Source organism: Bufo bufo, chromosome 8 (assembly GCF_905171765.1).
Source record: "Bufo bufo chromosome 8, aBufBuf1.1, whole genome shotgun sequence".
Lineage (NCBI taxonomy): Eukaryota > Metazoa > Chordata > Amphibia > Anura > Bufonidae > Bufo > Bufo bufo.
The window spans coordinates 182,640,358-182,657,977 of NC_053396.1; positions in this window are offsets into that span (position 1 = coordinate 182,640,358).

Here is a 17,620-nt window from a genome sequence, read left to right on the forward strand (position 1 = left end):
AAAAATTGGTCAAACAGAGGGGTTGTACCCCAAGTGAGTTGGCGAAATTTGATGCTGAGCGAGAGGCTCTGGAGGCACAGCTGCAGCTAGCCCTGAATAGAGGGTCCTCAACGCTGTATGGACCCTGCACAAAGTTCCAAGAGGTCGGCAGTGTGCCGGGAACGCCGGAGAAAAAGCAAAGATATGCCGTTGCCAAGGGCAACCGTCGGGAAGATAAAGAGGGGGAGAGTGGTTCAGCTCTCAGGAAGTCGAGTGTTCCCTACCAGTGGAGACAGAGTCCTAGAAAGGATGCGCCGAGGATCTGTAAGGCGGTTGCTAAGGGCGACCAACCACAACAGCGTGCGGCTGTCCAACAGTTATGGAGCGGAGGAAGTGGCTCATATTCTGCGGCTGGAGTATCTTTGGCTCCCGGGACTGCTAAACCTGTGATATCGCTGGGTAAGATTGTTCCTGTTATTGATTATGTGGCAGACCCAGTGACAGTAAGCCAGCGGCAGTTGATACCTGTCGGGCCGGTAGGTGATAAGCCGCGGAGGCAAGAAACTATTGCGAAAATGTGTGATAACATGGAAAAACCAGTGTCTGAACAGGCGGGTAAGCTTGTTGTGATTGCTCCCTCGCAGGATTCTGCAGGGGAGAATGTTCTTGTGTTACCCAAAATGCCCGGAATCAAGGCTAGACATGGGATGACAAGGATCCGGGATCCCATGCTAGCCCGGGTAAGAGGTAGCACAATATTGAAACCTGAGACTGGGAAAATAATAAAGGTGCTGGACAGTTGTGTGGATAAGGACTATCCGCTGATTTTCACTGAGCGTGAGACTCCAATGAGAACAGGGACTTATGAACTTGATGTTACAGATATGCTCATGCACGAGGGAGTGTTGGGGTGTAATTTTCCCTTATGCTGGGAGTTGTGGACTAATGGAGACACTTCTGCAGAGAGTGCAAAAACTCCTGCAGAACTTGTACCTGTCCCTTTAAGTGAATGTGTAAGGGAAAGGACCATTGAAAACAGTGATGAAGTTGAAGTGAAAAATGAAACTGTGAGGTCATGTGAAGTATATGATGATGACATGCCTTTTCCCTTTCAGGATGAGATCAGGAGAAAAGTGCCCCCTCCTGATAAAAATATATGTGATACAAAAATGCTGGTTAATGTTGTGAGCCCAGAGGGTGTATCACACGTACCAGAGGTGGATATGCAGTACCCACAGGGTTTTTTGGTTGCTGGGGAAGTGTCCAATGTGGGGATTAGCGCATCGGTGCCCCTAGAGGTCAGAACTGATAATGATGACACAGTAATATAAGTGACGCATGTGCCGTGGCTGATAGCAACTTAGAGAGAGAGAGGCTGCCATGTCGAGGTCTTGCCAAATTGACGTAGTTACGGGTAGCAACCAGACGATAATTGTACCTGACGTGACTAGAGTTGAGTGGGGAGACGCCAGCCTAGTGTCTGAGACCCATATTCAGGCAGCGGTAGATGACCTGACCTGTCAGTACAGCTGCAATCAGGAAGATGATTTCTCTCTCTCTCCACATGGTCCCTAGATAAGATAGAGAAGGAACAGAAGTTTGGCCAGCTCCTGGCTGAAGAGAAATACATATCGGCTCGGTATGCCGAAGAACGTGACCGAGCGGAGGCTGATGCTCAGGGGAAAGAGTCCAAGGCCCTCTCCTTGGCTAGAGCCCTTGAAGAAGCACTTGAGAAGCTTGCTGAATTTGAGAGGCTGAAAAATCAACTCAGAGCTGAGATAGATGATCTTGTGAGCTTAAAGGATGACGTCGGGAAGAACGTCTATGAGTTGGAGAAGTCTAAGTTAGAGCCTATTAAGAATGGGTCTGGAGATGGTGGCACTACGGTGCTGGCTGTGGCAGAGAAGATGGAAGATGCTTCTGCTGAACCAGTTGATGGGGCTGATGTGGATGCCGAAGACCACAGACCCGTGGTAGAGTGTAGCCCAGGCTGGGAAGACGTCCCCTCTGCCTACAAGGCCTTCCAAATAGCTAGCAGCCTGCTGGGGAAGAACTACGAGGAGGTGAACGATCCGTTTTTGGATCCGGGCTATTACAATGGGCTGTCTCTCCTGACTCCTCCCCAAAAGGAGACCTGTATCCTGGGTGAGCCTCTGGAGAAAATGCCAGAAGACGAGGAGTATGCTGAAGACCCCGGTGCCTCCTGTCTCGATGAGAAAGAGGGGGAGCGGTTAAGAGGGCAAGCGTATGGTGCCATGTCTGAGAAGGCTCTCAAAGAGACTGGAGACTCCGAGAAGACAAAGGCTGAAGAAGTTAAGGCCGATGTGTTGGTTGACATGAAGTCCCCAGATGCTGCAGAGACCAAAATTAAGACAAAGGGAGCGGCAGCTGAAGTGGAAAAAGCCACTAAAAAAGCAGAGGTCTCTGAAACTGCCACCATAGCTGGGGTAACTACTGCTGGAAAGAAGGAAGAAGTGACCCAGATGCACATAAAAGAAGCGAGCAGGGGCAGGCATGCTCTGCTGAAGGAGCCTTGCAAAGCAAAGGAGAAAGTGTCGGGACAGGACCATGACTGGGAACAGTTCAGTCAAGAGCTGCAGCAGTCCAAGAAAGTACATGCGGCGGGCGCATGTGCGGGAGCCAGAGGGTCAAAAAAGAGAGAGAGATCAAAGAGTGCGAGAGCGCATCATTATCACCCGCGAAAGAGTAGAAAAAGAGTACCTGGCCATGAGATGGGCACATGAGGCCTTTAGGCAGTTTAGATTGGGCAAGATGTTAGTTTTGGTGATAAACCAAGCTCTGCTGGCGTGGGTCTGGCAGAACAAAGGGAAGGTACGTGTCACCGAGGTTCCTGGCCTCAGTGAAATAAGAACTGGTAATTTTCTGTGTCAGCGGCAGCTAGTGCTCACTGACACTGTGTTACTTAGTGTGGCTGTAAAGCCAATCTGGGCCGGTTCTTATTGGGAGCAGCCAAAGAGCAGGGTGGGTGGCTGTTCCCCACTTCCAGGCCAGGTGGATGCCCTCTCACCAGCCTCCCGTGGTTATGCAGATGTTCATCCTCACGGGCTTTAGCAAAGGGGGGGGGGGGGGGGGGTGGTGGTATGTGAGACAGTGACAGGTCTCATGCAGGGTAGAGTCAAGGAAGGGGTGGATAGTTCGGTCCACACCCCTATTCCACCACAGGCAGACCAGCTGGAAGTAATCAGGCTGGCATAAAGCACCTCCCAGGGTGTCAGAAAGGGGGGAGTGTGTTGCCTGTGGACAGAGGCCTGGAGGCTCTGTGTGGTCCAAGCCAGGAGGGCTGAGAGACCACTATTCCCCATGTGTGCTGAGACACTGGACTGGAGACAGTGGGTGTACTGTGCTCTGTACAGCCAGGAGGCTGTGGGACATTGGCTGAGAAAGCCGCATGTGTTCACAGGGTGTTCACAGGGACTTAGGTGAGTCAGGAATATTACAGTATGTTTAGTTAGAGCCTGGACGGGCGAGTGTTTATTATTTTGTATTATTGTTTATGTTTATGCGGATGTGCCGTAATAAAGCACCGTGTTTGGATCTTAAACTTGGTGTCCTGAAGATATCTGTGAGAATGACCCCCGAAAGAGAGCTGATCCCCTACAATATATATATATATATATATATATATATATATATCTTAGGGTGTGTCAAGTCAGAGGGTAGAAGGGAGGAAGTTAGCTGAGGAGTAAGAAGAGGTAGTGATGTGTGAGGAGCAGGAGAAGCAAAGTCCAATATGTAGCTGCCATTTTAGCCCCTTGGCCCTGGCCAAGCTGAGGGAGTGGGAAGAACCTACTTACAGCTACCTAGCACTGACTAGAGTAAACTGTGGATATAGAGAAAGTCTAGTGGAGATAGAAGCAGCATTAGCTTAAGGACTCCACAGCATCAGTGACCTGGAAAAGCCTAAAAGCACCTGGACACAGCCAGACGACTAGGCGCAAGGTTGTCTATTACCAAATACCTCTATAGACATTGTGGACCGGTGTTTCTGAAAGCAACTAGTGCAAACAATGGAGCAGAGGATTCATGCCAACCCTGTGGGTTGCCAAACACAAGTAAGAGTCATTACTATATCCAGTATCTGGCGGCTAGAGTGTGGACATAGTGAGGACAGTTAGAAAGGAACTCTCTAATACCAGCCAAAGGAAAATCTCAATTCATCTATTGTCAAGCCTGTTACTAGGATTGTAGCTAAGCCAGTCGTGTATGCATCATATGGGTTGTCACCCTTGCCATGTAAATATACTGCACTAACTACCTCAAGGTAGTTGATTAAGTCAAAAGTTAAAAAGTTCAGTTGTTTACAACCGTTGATTCCTCATCCTTTCTACCACCTTCCTTTCTACCTAACGGTGCTGGCGTCACGAGCACTAGGGACCCTGCCTCCACAGCACCTAAAAACCCATTCCACCAAGGGTACCTCAACCACCATCTGGCGGGAGAACCTGGACAACAGAGTGTGCCCTGAAGGAACTGGTGCTGTCCTTCCAATCACTGCACGCCGGCCCAGGGAGCTCTGCTAACTGAGTAAAACTACTACCACCCCCAACGGCCCACCATAGCTAACATATTGCCCCTGCGGCCCGTTCGCTGCACAACCATAGGGAAGGCAATCAGGAGAGAGACAGCTAGCTGTCACCTAGCAAACCTCTGAATGTCATCTTCTGCCACATTTGTTCTACAATCTCTGCCTGGTTCCTTTATCATCACATCTTGAAACTGTGCCTCATATGTTGTGGACCCACCTCCAGAGCGGAAAAAGATGGTTCCACCCTGCCTAAGGCCAGTAGAGTGCTCCTCACCACATGAGAATGGCTGAAAAGAGGAACGGTCTCCTGGACATTGCCAGCACCTTGCGAAAAACCAGTGCATTTTTAAAAAAAAAGGCCATGCAGGGAGAATGTGTTATTTTACCCAGGTTCAGGGTGGCCAGGATGTTGTGCCCATTGTCGCTGACCATCTTGCCCAGTTGAAGTCAGCAAGGTGACAGTCAGCTAGATGTTTGCTGCTTGATGTACTTGAGCAACTGCTCGCCGTTGTCTTCTCTGTCCCAGACCGATCAGCTCCATCACCATATTCTGACCCATATAACTTTTTTGCAGTTATGCATACAGAGCTGTTTGAAGGCTCATTTTTGCTGGGCGATCTGTAATTTTCAGTGATAACATTTTGAAGTGTGTGACTTTTTGCTAAAATTAACTTTTTATAAAATTATTTTGGGGAGTTGAAGTGACAAAAAATGACATATTAGCTGTTTTTATTATTTTTTTGTTACGCCATGCGCTGTATGGGATTAATATTGTTATATTCTAATAGTATAGGCGTTTTCACAGGTGGCAATGCCCATGATGTTTTTTTTTTTTATTGGTTAAAAGGGTTGGACACTTTCCGGTTACTGTTGACCAAAGTGTTTGTGAGATAATTAAATCACACTTACAAATATAGCCATTGTTAAAATTCTGCACATTTTGTATATTTCAGAAGGTATGCCCCCTTGTTTGCCAAGTCTTTTGTGCTGTCCACACAGAGGTCCTGTCCATAAAATGGCTGCTGATGGAGGATCATGTGACCATGGAAATCACCATCCATGTGATGTCTCCTGCATTTCAATACACTGCAGCTGCACTAAACTCCCAACAGAACTGTAACGGGCGCCGAAGGCGCACTCGGTCTCCCATCAGCCGCAGACCTGCTGCTTAGCTTCGGGAGCGAGGATCTGTCTTTGGCCTCGTTCCCAGGGCGGCCTTGCTAGCTGGGAGGCTCCCTGCTCCTAGGTCTGCCTTGAGTGCCGAGCTGATCACTCGGTGCTCGACTTGTTTGTCTGTCGGTCATGTGACGCTGGCCACGTCACATGACCCTCACTCCCCACTATAAATACAGGCGGCCTGCTGGCTACAGGTTGCCTGTGATTTTCGTCCTATAGGCTGTGTACTTTATTGTTATTAAGGTACCTCTGGAATTGAACCTCGATCCGCCTCTTGACACCTCTTCTGACTGCTCCCTGTACCTTGACGCTACCTCTCGGATTTTGACCTTGGCTTGTTTACGGATTTGTCTTTGCCTCTTCCCTTGTTCTGACGTGACCTCCTGGACTGACCTCGGCTAGTTGACCCGCCTCGCCTTCTGTTTTTGTTCTACCTCTTGTCCGCTTATTGTAACTTCTCAGTGGCTGTCCTCTTCCCTGCTGTCTCTTTCTCTCTACTTGCACTTAGTAGGTTAGGGACTGTCGCCCAGTTGCGCTCCGTCACCTAGGGAGGGTGGTGCAAGTAGGCAGGGACAGGGGACCGGGTGGCAGCTCAGGGAGTGCACCTCTCCTCTATCTTGAGTCCCGTGACTCTACCCGTGACAGAATCACAGGCCCAAATTCAGGCTATCCAAGACTGGGTAAGACCATCCTCCTTAAAGGCACTCCAACGTTTTTTAGGATTCGCCAATTTTTACCGTAAATTCATAAAGAATTTTTCTGTTATTGCCAAACCCCTCACGGATCTAACTAAAAAAGGTTTGGATCTGGTTAACTGGTCGTTGGAGGCCTGTCGAGCCTTTGATACCCTAAAAATTTGTTTCCAAATGGCTCCAGTCTTGGTTCAGCCCGATACTGAGGAACCGTTTGTGGTGGAGGTGGATGCCTCAGAGGATGGTGTGGGGGACGTCCTTTCACAGGGGTCCTCTAACCTCACTAATTTAAGGCCATGCGCCTTCTTCTCTCGCAAGTTCTCTCCTTCGGAGAGAAATTACGATATTGGAAACCGCGAGTTACTGGCCATTAAATGGGCATTTGAGGAGTGGAGGCATTTTTTAGAAAGGGCTAGACACCGTATTACTGTTCTCACTGATCATAAGAACTTAGTGTTTCTTGAGGCGGCCAAACGCCTTAATCCTAGACAAGCCAGATGGGCTCTGTTTTTTACTCGTTTTAACTTTTCTGTTACTTTCAGACCAGGAAGTAAAAATGTTAAGGCAGATGCCTTGTCCCGGAGTTTTAATGTCGTCCAACCTCCTGATACCCCCCCGGAACTCATCTTGCCAACAAACATCTTTGTGGCAGCAGTTTCTGCGGATCTTTCCTCTGAGATTCAACAGGCTCAGCAACTTGCTCCTCCACAAACACCGGCAGATAAGTTGTTTGTTCCTGAATGCTTTCGTGTTCAATTATTGGGTGAATGTCATGACTCCGTGCTCTGTGGTCATCCAGGTATTGCTGCCACTAAAGAATTGCTGCTGAGGTCTTTCTGGTGGCACACTTTTTCTAAAGATGTATGGTCTTCTGTTTTAGCTTGTGATGTTTGTGCCCGGTCTAAGACCCCAAGAACACATCCCGCTGGTGAACTACAACCACTACCCATTCCCTGTATGCCATGGTCTCACATCTCCATGGATTTTATTTCTGATCTGCCCCTCTCTGAGGGGAAGTCAGTGGTGTGGGTAGTAGTTGACCGTTTTAACAAGATGGTGCACTTTGTTCCTTTAAGTAAGCTCCCTGATGCAAAGACCTTAGCATCCTTGTTCATTGAACATGTGGTACGTCTGCATGGTGTCCCTGAGAATATCATCTCTGATAGAGGCGTTCAGTTTGTTTCTAGCTTTTGGAGGGCTTTTTGTAGAAGATGCGACATCTCTTTGTCCTTTTCGTAAAAGTAGACCAGGCACTCTATATATGTAGCCAACAAGTGAAATATTTATTAAATGTAATACAATCAACTACTAAAATGACAACATAAAATAATAGCATAAAATAGCAGTGGCACAGTAGATAATAATAAATAGTAATATAATAGCAGCAACAGATAATAATAAATAGCAATAAGATAGCAGCAACAGACAATATAGCAGCAATTGGTAGCAAGTGTCAGTAGCTAACTGCAACAAAGGTTTCGTTCAATGGCAGCAATTTGAAGCAAGGACATAAAGTCCATCCAGATGAACCGCAAATATAAATTCGGAAGCTCCTTAAAACTGCAATGATGCCAATGTCCTTTTTTTCAAATCATATATAGCAATAAGATAGCAGCAACAGACAATATAGCAGCAATTCGTAGCAAGTGTCAGTAGCTAACTGCAACAAAGGTATCGTTCAATGGCAGCAATTTGAAGCAAGGGCTTAAAGTCCATCCAGATGAACCGCAAATATAAATCGGAAGCTCCTTAAAACTGCAATGATGCCAATGTCCCTTTTTTTTATAAATAAGTTACCCAAGTAATGGGTCTGAATAATGTCTTATAATAAGATTCCACTCCTGGTTGGTTCACGGTATAACGGAAGAGACTAGAGGGTACAATGTTAACCGCAATGTGGCGTCCCACACAGTTGTATTTGCTTATTCACTGTTACCTTACTCTTGTCTCATTCCCGTCTCTCAATACCGACTCCTTGATCTCAGCTGACTCTGTATCCAGTGTCGTCAGCAAATTCAGCGCTCGTTGAACTCGAGTGCCGCCAGGGTTGTTTTCGTTCCAGGAACTTCAGTTTAAATCCAGGGGAGACTTTCAACCAGCATGCTAGTGTAAGGTATAGCCCATACGCGTTTCGCGGACGTGGCCCCTTCCTCAGTGGTAACCTTACTCTGCCTCCCCTCTTCCTTTTATGCTCCAAATCAAGGTAACTAACAAAAACTGGACCGGAATCATAATGGCTCTCGGGTATATATAAAGCCCGGATTTCCATAGTGTAACTTCTGTATACTTGTTTTGCGTTTTTTGTGCGGTTCTTACTGTGAACTTTGCTTTTTAAATAGCCTTCTTGCTTTCACAATTGCATGCATGAAATGTTGAACATGTTGATTATTAATATGTAAATATACTGTTCAATTGAGGTGAATGTTGATATAAATTAACATACACATTTAGCTTTCATCGTAGACATTTATATCGCTAAAGTTACAATGCTGCGACCTTTTTATCCAAAAATATATAAAAGCATAACATAATCCTATTTCATTCTACAAATATATGATAAAAATGACTATTTTATATAAAACTTTAATTAATATGCGTTTCTCATGCGGTTTTTTGGATAAAAGTGTGTTTCTTATGTCAAAGCTGCTCAAATGTAATACATATCCCAATAGGTAAAAGTAAAAATGAATAAATAACTTTCAAATTGTTTTTTAATAAAAATTTATATATATATATTTTTATTAATTTTTTTTTTTTATTGATGTTTTTTAATAAAAATAAATATTTTAATAGACGTCCGTTCTACAATAATATAAAAATGATTACAGGAACCCAAATAATTCCCAATCTGCATTTAACCCATAAGGTGCCAATGAACCGAAATCAAATATCAGTTTCGATTCCAGTCTGGACATTTTTTTTATAAGGTCTCCACCTCTCCAGTCTGGTTCAACTTTAGCTAATGCGGTGTATATTAAGCCAGTTGGATCTTTTTCATGGCATATATTAAAGTGTTTGGACACCGTATGATTTTCATAGCCTCGACGTATGTTGGCCACATGTTCAGAGATCCTTGTTTTTAGGAGTCTCTTAGTGCGGCCAACATACTGTTTGTTACAAGGACATGTCAATAAATAAATGACACCTCTACTGTTGCAGGTTAAGAAGGTTTTTATCTCGTGTGCATAGCCATTTTTAGTAGACACGGCTTTATCTGTTTTTTTGGGGAAATTTGTTATTTTACAATTAGGGCATGAGTTGCATCTAAAAAAACCTTCAAAACAGAGCCAATGTTTATTATCCGTTTTGTAAAATTTTCTAACTGTAGGGGCAATTTTTACACCCAAATTCTCGGCCCGTGTATATACGATTACAGGTTTAGGTGGCAACATCGGTCCTATGATTTTGTCTTTTAACAAAAACGGCCAGTGTTTAATAATACTGGTTTCTACCTTCCTGTATTGGCTATTGAAGGGTAGTATTATTTGAAATCCTTCCTGTAAAGTCTGATTAGTTTCTACACTTTTCTCCATAAAAAATTGATTACGGTCCAAATTTTTTACTTTATTAAGGGCTTCTTCAATGCATTGATTGGGATAATTTTTATCCATAAACAGTTTTTTCAATGTTTCAGCTTCCTTTATAAATGTTTCCTCCACTGTACAATTTCTTTTAAGGCGTCTAAATTGACTAGCCGGAACGTTTAGCAGCCACCTAGGGAGGTGGCAACTGGAATGTAAGATAAAATTATTTTTTGCTGTTGGCTTATAGTATGTGCTACAGATTAATTTGTTCTCACTGATATCTATATTAATGTCTAAAAATTCAATGTGCGTTCTGCTAAAATTTGATGTAAAATGGAGGTTCAGATTATTTGAATTAATTGCGGATATAAAAGTATTTAATGCTACATCTGAGCCCCTCCAAATAAAAACAACATCATCTATATACTGTTTCCAGAGCACCAGATCTGCCCCAAGTATTGGCAAGATATTATCATCTTCCCAATCTGACATAAATAAATTAGCGTAACTGGGGGCGAATCTGGTGCCCATCGCGGTACCAGACTTCTGTAGATAAAATTCTGTATCAAATATAAAATAATTATGTTTGAGGATAAATTTCGCCGCTTCTGATATAAATTCTATCTGCATAGTTTTAAATTTTCCACTTTTATATAATTGCGATGCCAATGCTTGTAGTCCTTGTTCATGTTTAATCGATGTATACAAGGACTGGACATCTAACGTCCCAAGTATCCAGTCCTGATCTACAGTAAGGTCTTCTAAAATTTTTATTATCTGTGTCGTATCCTTCAGATAAAATTTTGTGTCTTTTACTATTGGTTGTAACTGACTATCAACATATTGTGAGAGGTTGGCCGTCAGGGAGTTAATGCCCGAAATTATTGGGCGCCCTGGAGGATTTGTCAGGTTTTTGTGTACTTTAGGTAAATAATAAAAAACCGGGAGTTTACATTGTGTGTTTAATATAAAATCAACCTCACTCTCCAGTAAGATATTTGTTTGTACACCTCTTTCACATAGTTCCACCAACTGTGGGTAAAATTCATTAATTGGATCTTTAGTCAGTTTAAAATAAGTTGCTGTTTCTGTTAACTGTCTATAACATTCCTTTTTATAGTCTTCTGTATTTAATATGACTATTCCTCCGCCTTTATCCGCGGGTCGAATTGTAATTGTTTCATTTTTCTGTAAGGATTTCATAGCTACGATTTCCTGATTTGAAAGATTTAGTCTATTTTTATTTTTATTTCCATCATTCATAGATCTGATATCCCGTTCCATATTTTTCCTAAAAGCATCTATTTCTGAGCTAATTTCGTTCCTGGGATATTTGGTTGATTTTCCCCTTAACTCAGTATGGATATATTTCGATGTTGTCTGAGCATTTGTATCGATGGGGTTTTTTAGGAAATATTTCTTTAGACAAATTTTTCTCACGAATTTTTCAATTCCCACATACGTATCAAATTTGTTTAAACCAGAGCTTGGGGAAAATTTAAGACCCTTGTTTAATAGTGATATCTGCGATGGTGTCAAATTTAATTCACTTAAATTAATGATAGAATTTTGTGCTTTAGTGTCTAGTATTTGTGTTTGTACTTTCTTCCTTTTTGCCCTTCTTGTTTTCCTCTTGTTTCTTGGTAGTTTTGTGCCCAATTGTGAGACCTCTCTGGTGTTCTGTGTGATCTTTCTGGTGTCTTGTTGTGTCTCCAATAAGGGTTGTGGTTGTTGTGTGATGTCTCTCCATAATCCCTGTGATGTCTCTCTCTTTGTCCTTTTCGTCTGCTTTCCATCCACAGACCAATGGGCAGACGAAACGGTTAAATCAGGCAGTGGAGCTTTTTCTAAGGTGCTATGTATCGCATAATCAACTCCTAAGGGTGAGATACCTCCCGTTGGCAGAATTTGCCATCAACAATTGGGTTAATTTTTCCATGGGGGTGTCTCCTTTTTTTTGTAACAGTGGTTTACATCTTCGCTTTAGTTCTAATCCCTCTGTATCCTCACTCAACCCGCAGGCAGATTCTTTTACCTCTAGACTGTGCACAGTCTGGGCACAGGTTCAATCGAACCTGGAAAAGGCCCAGGAAACCCAGTGTAAACACGCCAATAAGAGACGTTCCAAGGGGGTAAATTTTGTACTCGGCGATAAGGTGTGGTTGTCTACTAAAAATCTTGCTTTGAAACAATGTTCTAAGGAATTCTCGCCGCGTTTCATTGGACCATACAATATTATTCAGCTTATTAACCCAGTATCTTTTAGACTTAAGCTACCCGAATGCCTCCGTATACATGATGTGTTCCATAAGTCGTTACCTAAGAAATATGTGTCACCAGTGGTTCCGGTTAAAAAACCTCCTCCACCTGTGGAGGTTGAGGGTCAGGAGGAATTTATTATTTCTAAAATAATAGATGTCAGAAAGATTAGAAATTCCTTTCAATACCTGGTCCACTGGAAAGGTTTTGGACCTGAGGAGAGGTCCTGGATACCTATGTCTAGGATGTATGCTTCCAGGTTAATTACTAAATTTCACCGGAAACACCCTGAGAAACCTCGTCCACAATGCTTGGGTCCGGTGGCCCCTCGTAAAAGGGGGGGTACTGTAATGGGGCGCCGAAGGCGCACTCGGTCTCCCATCAGCCGCAGACCTGCTGTTTAGCTTGGGGAGCGAGGATCTGTCTTTGGCCTCGTTCTCAGGGCGGCCTTGCTAGCTGGGAGGCTCCCTGCTCCTAGGTCTGCCTTGAGTGCCGAGCTGATCACTCGGTGCTCGACTTGTTTGTCTGTCGGTCATGTGACGCTGGCCACGTCACATGACCCTCACTCCCCACTATAAATACAGGCGGCCTGCTGGCTACAGGTTGCCTGTGATTTTCGTCCTATAGGCTGTGTACTTTATTGTTATTAAGCTACCTCTGGAATTGAACCTCGATCCGCCTCTTGACACCTCTTCTGACTGCTCCCTGTACCTTGACGCTACCTCTCGGATTTTGACCTCGGCTTGTTTACGGATTTGTCTTTGCCTCTTCCCTTGTTCTGACGTGACCTCCTGGACTGATCTCGGCTAGTTGACCCGCCTCGCCTTCTGTTTTTGTTCTACCTCTTGTCCGCTTATTGTAACTTCTCAGTGGCTGTCCTCTTCCCTGCTGTCTCTTTCTCTCTACTTGCACTTAGTAGGTTAGGGACTGTCGCCCAGTTGCGCTCCGTCACCTAGGGCGGGTGGAGCAAGTAGGCAGGGACAGGTGACCGGGTGGCAGCTCAGGGGGTGCACCTCTGCTGTATCTTGATTCCAGTGACTCCTTGTGACAAGAACAAGTACAGATGGCAGGTGCAGTGCTTTTGAATGGAGGAGGATCACATGATGATGATGATTTGCCTGGTCACATGACCCTCCATCAGCGGCCATCAGACAGGACCTCTGTGTGGAAAGCACAGAAGATCTGCCTAACAAAGAAGTATACCTTATGAAATATAGAAAATAGTGCAGAATTTCAACAAAGGTTCTATTAGTAAGTGCCATATAATCATCTGACAAGCATATTAGTCAACAATACCCAGAAAGTGGCCAATCCCTTTAAGTATTTTATCTTGATTTTGGAGAAGGGGATGATTTTAACTTTTTTAATTTTTTTTAATTCTGCCTGACTATAACTGGCAATCATTAGATTGCCCATTGTGTGCATTGATGGCTATATAGCAATCATTGAACACTTCATTTTCAATATAACAATACAGTTCTGCCACCTAGTGGCCTGTATTGGTATATTCCACTGCTTGAGGCGTTGGGCTATTAGTATTTGACCACGGCATCTGAGGGGTGCAATGTATACAATGTATACTTGAAACAGCAAAAACCCCACGGCTATGGAGCCCGATGCATGCTCAAGCTGGCATCATGTTTAACCCCTTAGGGATTTAGGACGTACCAGTACGCCATGTTTGCCGAGTCCTTAAGGACCCAGGGTGTACCGGTACGTCCTAAGTTTAAAATTACATTGCGGCGCGGTGGGGGTTAATCGGAACAGGATGTCCGCTGAAATCATTCAGCGGGCATCCTGTCACAACGCCGCGATGCCTTCCTTAGGCATCTGCGCTGCCTTCCAGTGACGAGCCTGTGAGATCCAGCCCCCTGGATCTCACAGGCCGGAAGCTGTATGAGTAATACACACTGTATTACTCATACAGCCAATGCATTCCAATACAGAAGTATTGGAATGCATTGTAAAAGGGATTAGACCCCCAAAAGTTGAAGTCTCAAAGTGGGACAAAAAATAAAGTAAAAAAAAAAGTTGAAAAAATAAAGTTTCCCCCCCCAAAAATTTAAAGTTTCAAGTAAAAATAAAAAAGTCATTTTCCCCAAATAAAGTAAAAAATTTGTTGTAAAAAATAGGGGAAAAAAAAGTAGACCTATTAGGTATCGCCGTGTCCATATCGACCGGCTCTATAAACATATCACATGACCTAACCCCTCAGATGAACACCGTAAAAAATAAAAACTGTGCTAAATAAACCATTTTTTTGTCACCTTACATCACAAAAAGTACAAGCAAGCGATCAAAAAGGCATTTGCCCACCAAAATAGTACCAATCTAACCGTCACCTCATCCCACAAAAAATGAGCCCCTACCTGAGACAATCGCCCAAAAAATAAAAAAACTATGGCTCAGAATATAGACACTAAAACATCATTTTTTTTGTTTTAAAAATGATATCATTGTATAAAGCTTACATAAATAAATAAAAAAGTATACATATTAGGTATCGCCGCGTCCGTATCGACCGGCTCTATAAAAATATGACATGACCTAACCCCTCAGATGAACACCGTAAAAAATTTAAAATAAAAACTGTGCTAAATAAACAATTTTTTGTCACCTTACATCACAAAAAGTGTAATAGCAAGCGATCAAAAAGTCACACGCACCCCAAAATAGTGCCAATAAAACCGTCATCTCATCCCGCAAAAATCATACCCTACCCAAGGTAATCGCCCAAAAACTGAAAAAATTATGTCTCTCAGACTATGGAAACACTAAAACATGATTTTTTTTGTTTCAAAAAAGAAATCATTGTGTAAAACTTACATAAATAAAAACAAAGTGATCTAACCTGTCAGATGAATGTTGTAAATAACAAAAAATAAAAACGGTGCCAAAACAGCTATTTCTTGTTACCTTGCCTCACAAAAAGTGTAATATAGAGCAACCAAAAATCATATGTACCCTAAACTAGTACCAACAATACTGCCACCCTATCCCGTAGTTTCTAAAATGGGGTAACTTTTTTGGAGTTTCTACTCTAGGGTTGCATCAGGGGGACTTCAAATGGGACATGGTGTCAAAAAAACCAGTCCAGCAAAATCTGCCTTCCAAAAACCGTATGGCATTCCTTTCCTTCTGCGCCCTGCCGTGTGCCCGTACAGCGGTTTACGACCACATATGGGGTGTTTCTAGAAAAATACAGAATCAGGGCCATAAATATTGAGTTTGGTTTGGCTGTTAACCCTTGCTTTGTAACTGGAAAAAAATTATTAAAATAGAAAATCTGCCAAAAAAGTGACATTTTGAAATTGTATCTCTATTTTCCATTAATTCTTGTGGAACACCTAAAGGGTTAACAAAGTTTGTAAAATCAGTTTTGAACACCTTGAGGGGTGTAGTTTATAGAATGGGGTCATTTTTGGGTGGTTTCTATTATGTAAGCCTCGCAAAGTGACTTCAGACCTGAACTGGTCCCTAAAAAACTGGGTTTTTGAAAATTTCTGAAAAATTTCAAGATTTGCTTCTAAACTTCTAAGCATTGTAACATCCCCAAAAAATTAAATATCATTCCCAAAATGATCCAAACACGAAGTAGACATATGGGGAATGTAAAGTAATAACTATTTTTGGAGGTATTACTATGTATTATAGAAGTAGAGAAATTGAAACTTGGAAATTTGCAATTTTAAAATTTTTTGGGGTAAATTTGGTATTTTTTTATAATTAAAAATGATTTTTTTTTACTTCATTTTACCAGTGTCATGAAGTACAATATGTGCCGAAAAGACAATCTCAGAATGGCCTGGATAAGTCAAAGCATTTTAAAGTTATCACCACTTAAAGTGACACTGGTCAGATTTGCAAAAAATGGCCAAGTCCTTAAGGTGAAATAGGGCTGAGTCCTTAACCCCTTAAGGACTCAGCCCTATTTCACCTTAAAGAGGACCTTTCACCAGAGGAAAGCCTGTAAACTAACTATACAGAGGTGTAGAGCGGCGCCCAGGGATCCCCCTGCACTTACTGTTATCCCCGGGCGCCGCTCCGTTCGCCTGGTACAGCCTCCGGTATGTAAGGAGTTAGGCTCCACCCATTTGATCCTGCCGGCATCTTCTTCTCCTATGCTGTAGCGCTGGCCAATGGCAGCGCTCAGCTCATAGCCAGGCTATAAGCTGAGCGCTGCCATTGGCCAGCGCTACAGCATAAGAGAAGAAGACGCCGGCAGGATCAAATGGGTGGAGCCTAACTCCTTACATACCGGAGGCTGTACCAGGCGAACGGAGCGGCGCCCGGGGATAACAGTAAGTGCAGGGGGATCCCTGGGCGCCGCTCTACACCTCTGTATAGTTAGTTTAGAGGCTTTCCTCTGGTGAAAGGTCCTCTATTTTTTGCAAATCTGACCAGTGTCACTTTAAGTGCTGATAACTTTAAAACACTTTCACTTATCCAGGCCATTCTGAGATTGTTTTTTGTCACATATTGTACTTCATGACACTGGTAAAATGAAGTCAAAAAAATTATTTTTTTTGCATAATAAAATACCTAATTTACCAAAAATTTGGAAAAATTTGCAAATTTCAAAGTTTCAGTTTCTCTACTTCTGTAATACATAGTAATACCCCCAAAAATTGTGATGACTTAACATTCCTCATATGTCTACTTCATGTTTGAATTATTTTGGGAATGATATTTTATTTTTTGGGGATGTTATAAGGCTTAGAAGTTTAGAAGCAAATCTTGAAATTTTTCTGAAATTTACAAAAACCCAATTTTTAGCGACCACTACAGGTCTGAAGTCACTTTGCGAGGCTTACATAATAGAAACTTACCCCATTCTATAAACTACACCCCTCAAGGTATTCAAAACTGATTTTACAAACTTCGTTAACTGTTTAGGTGTTGCACAAGAGTTATTGGCAAATGGGGATGAAATTTGAGAATTTCATTTTTTTGCCTAATTTTCCATTTTAACCTATTTTTTCCACTAACAAAGCAAGGGTTAACAGCCAAACAAGACTGTATCTTTATTGCCCTGACTCTGCCGTTTACAGAAACACCCCATATGTGGCCGTAAACTACTGTACGGCCACACAGCGGGGCGTAGAGTGAAAGGTGCGCCGTATGGTTTTTGGAAGCCAGATTTTGCTGGACTGTTTTTTTGACACCATGTCCCATTTGAAGCCCCCTGATGCACCCCTAGAGTAGAAACTCCATAAAAGTGACCCCATCTAATAAACTACACCCCTCAAGGTATTCAAAACTGATTTTACAAACTTCGTTAACCCTTTAGGTGTTGCACAAGAGTTATTGGCAAATGGGGATGAAATTTGAGAATTTCATTTTTTTGGCAGATTTTCCATTTTAATATTTTTTTTCCAGTTACAAAGCAAGGGTTAACAGCCAAACAAAACTCATTATTTATGGCCCTGATTCTGTAGTTTACA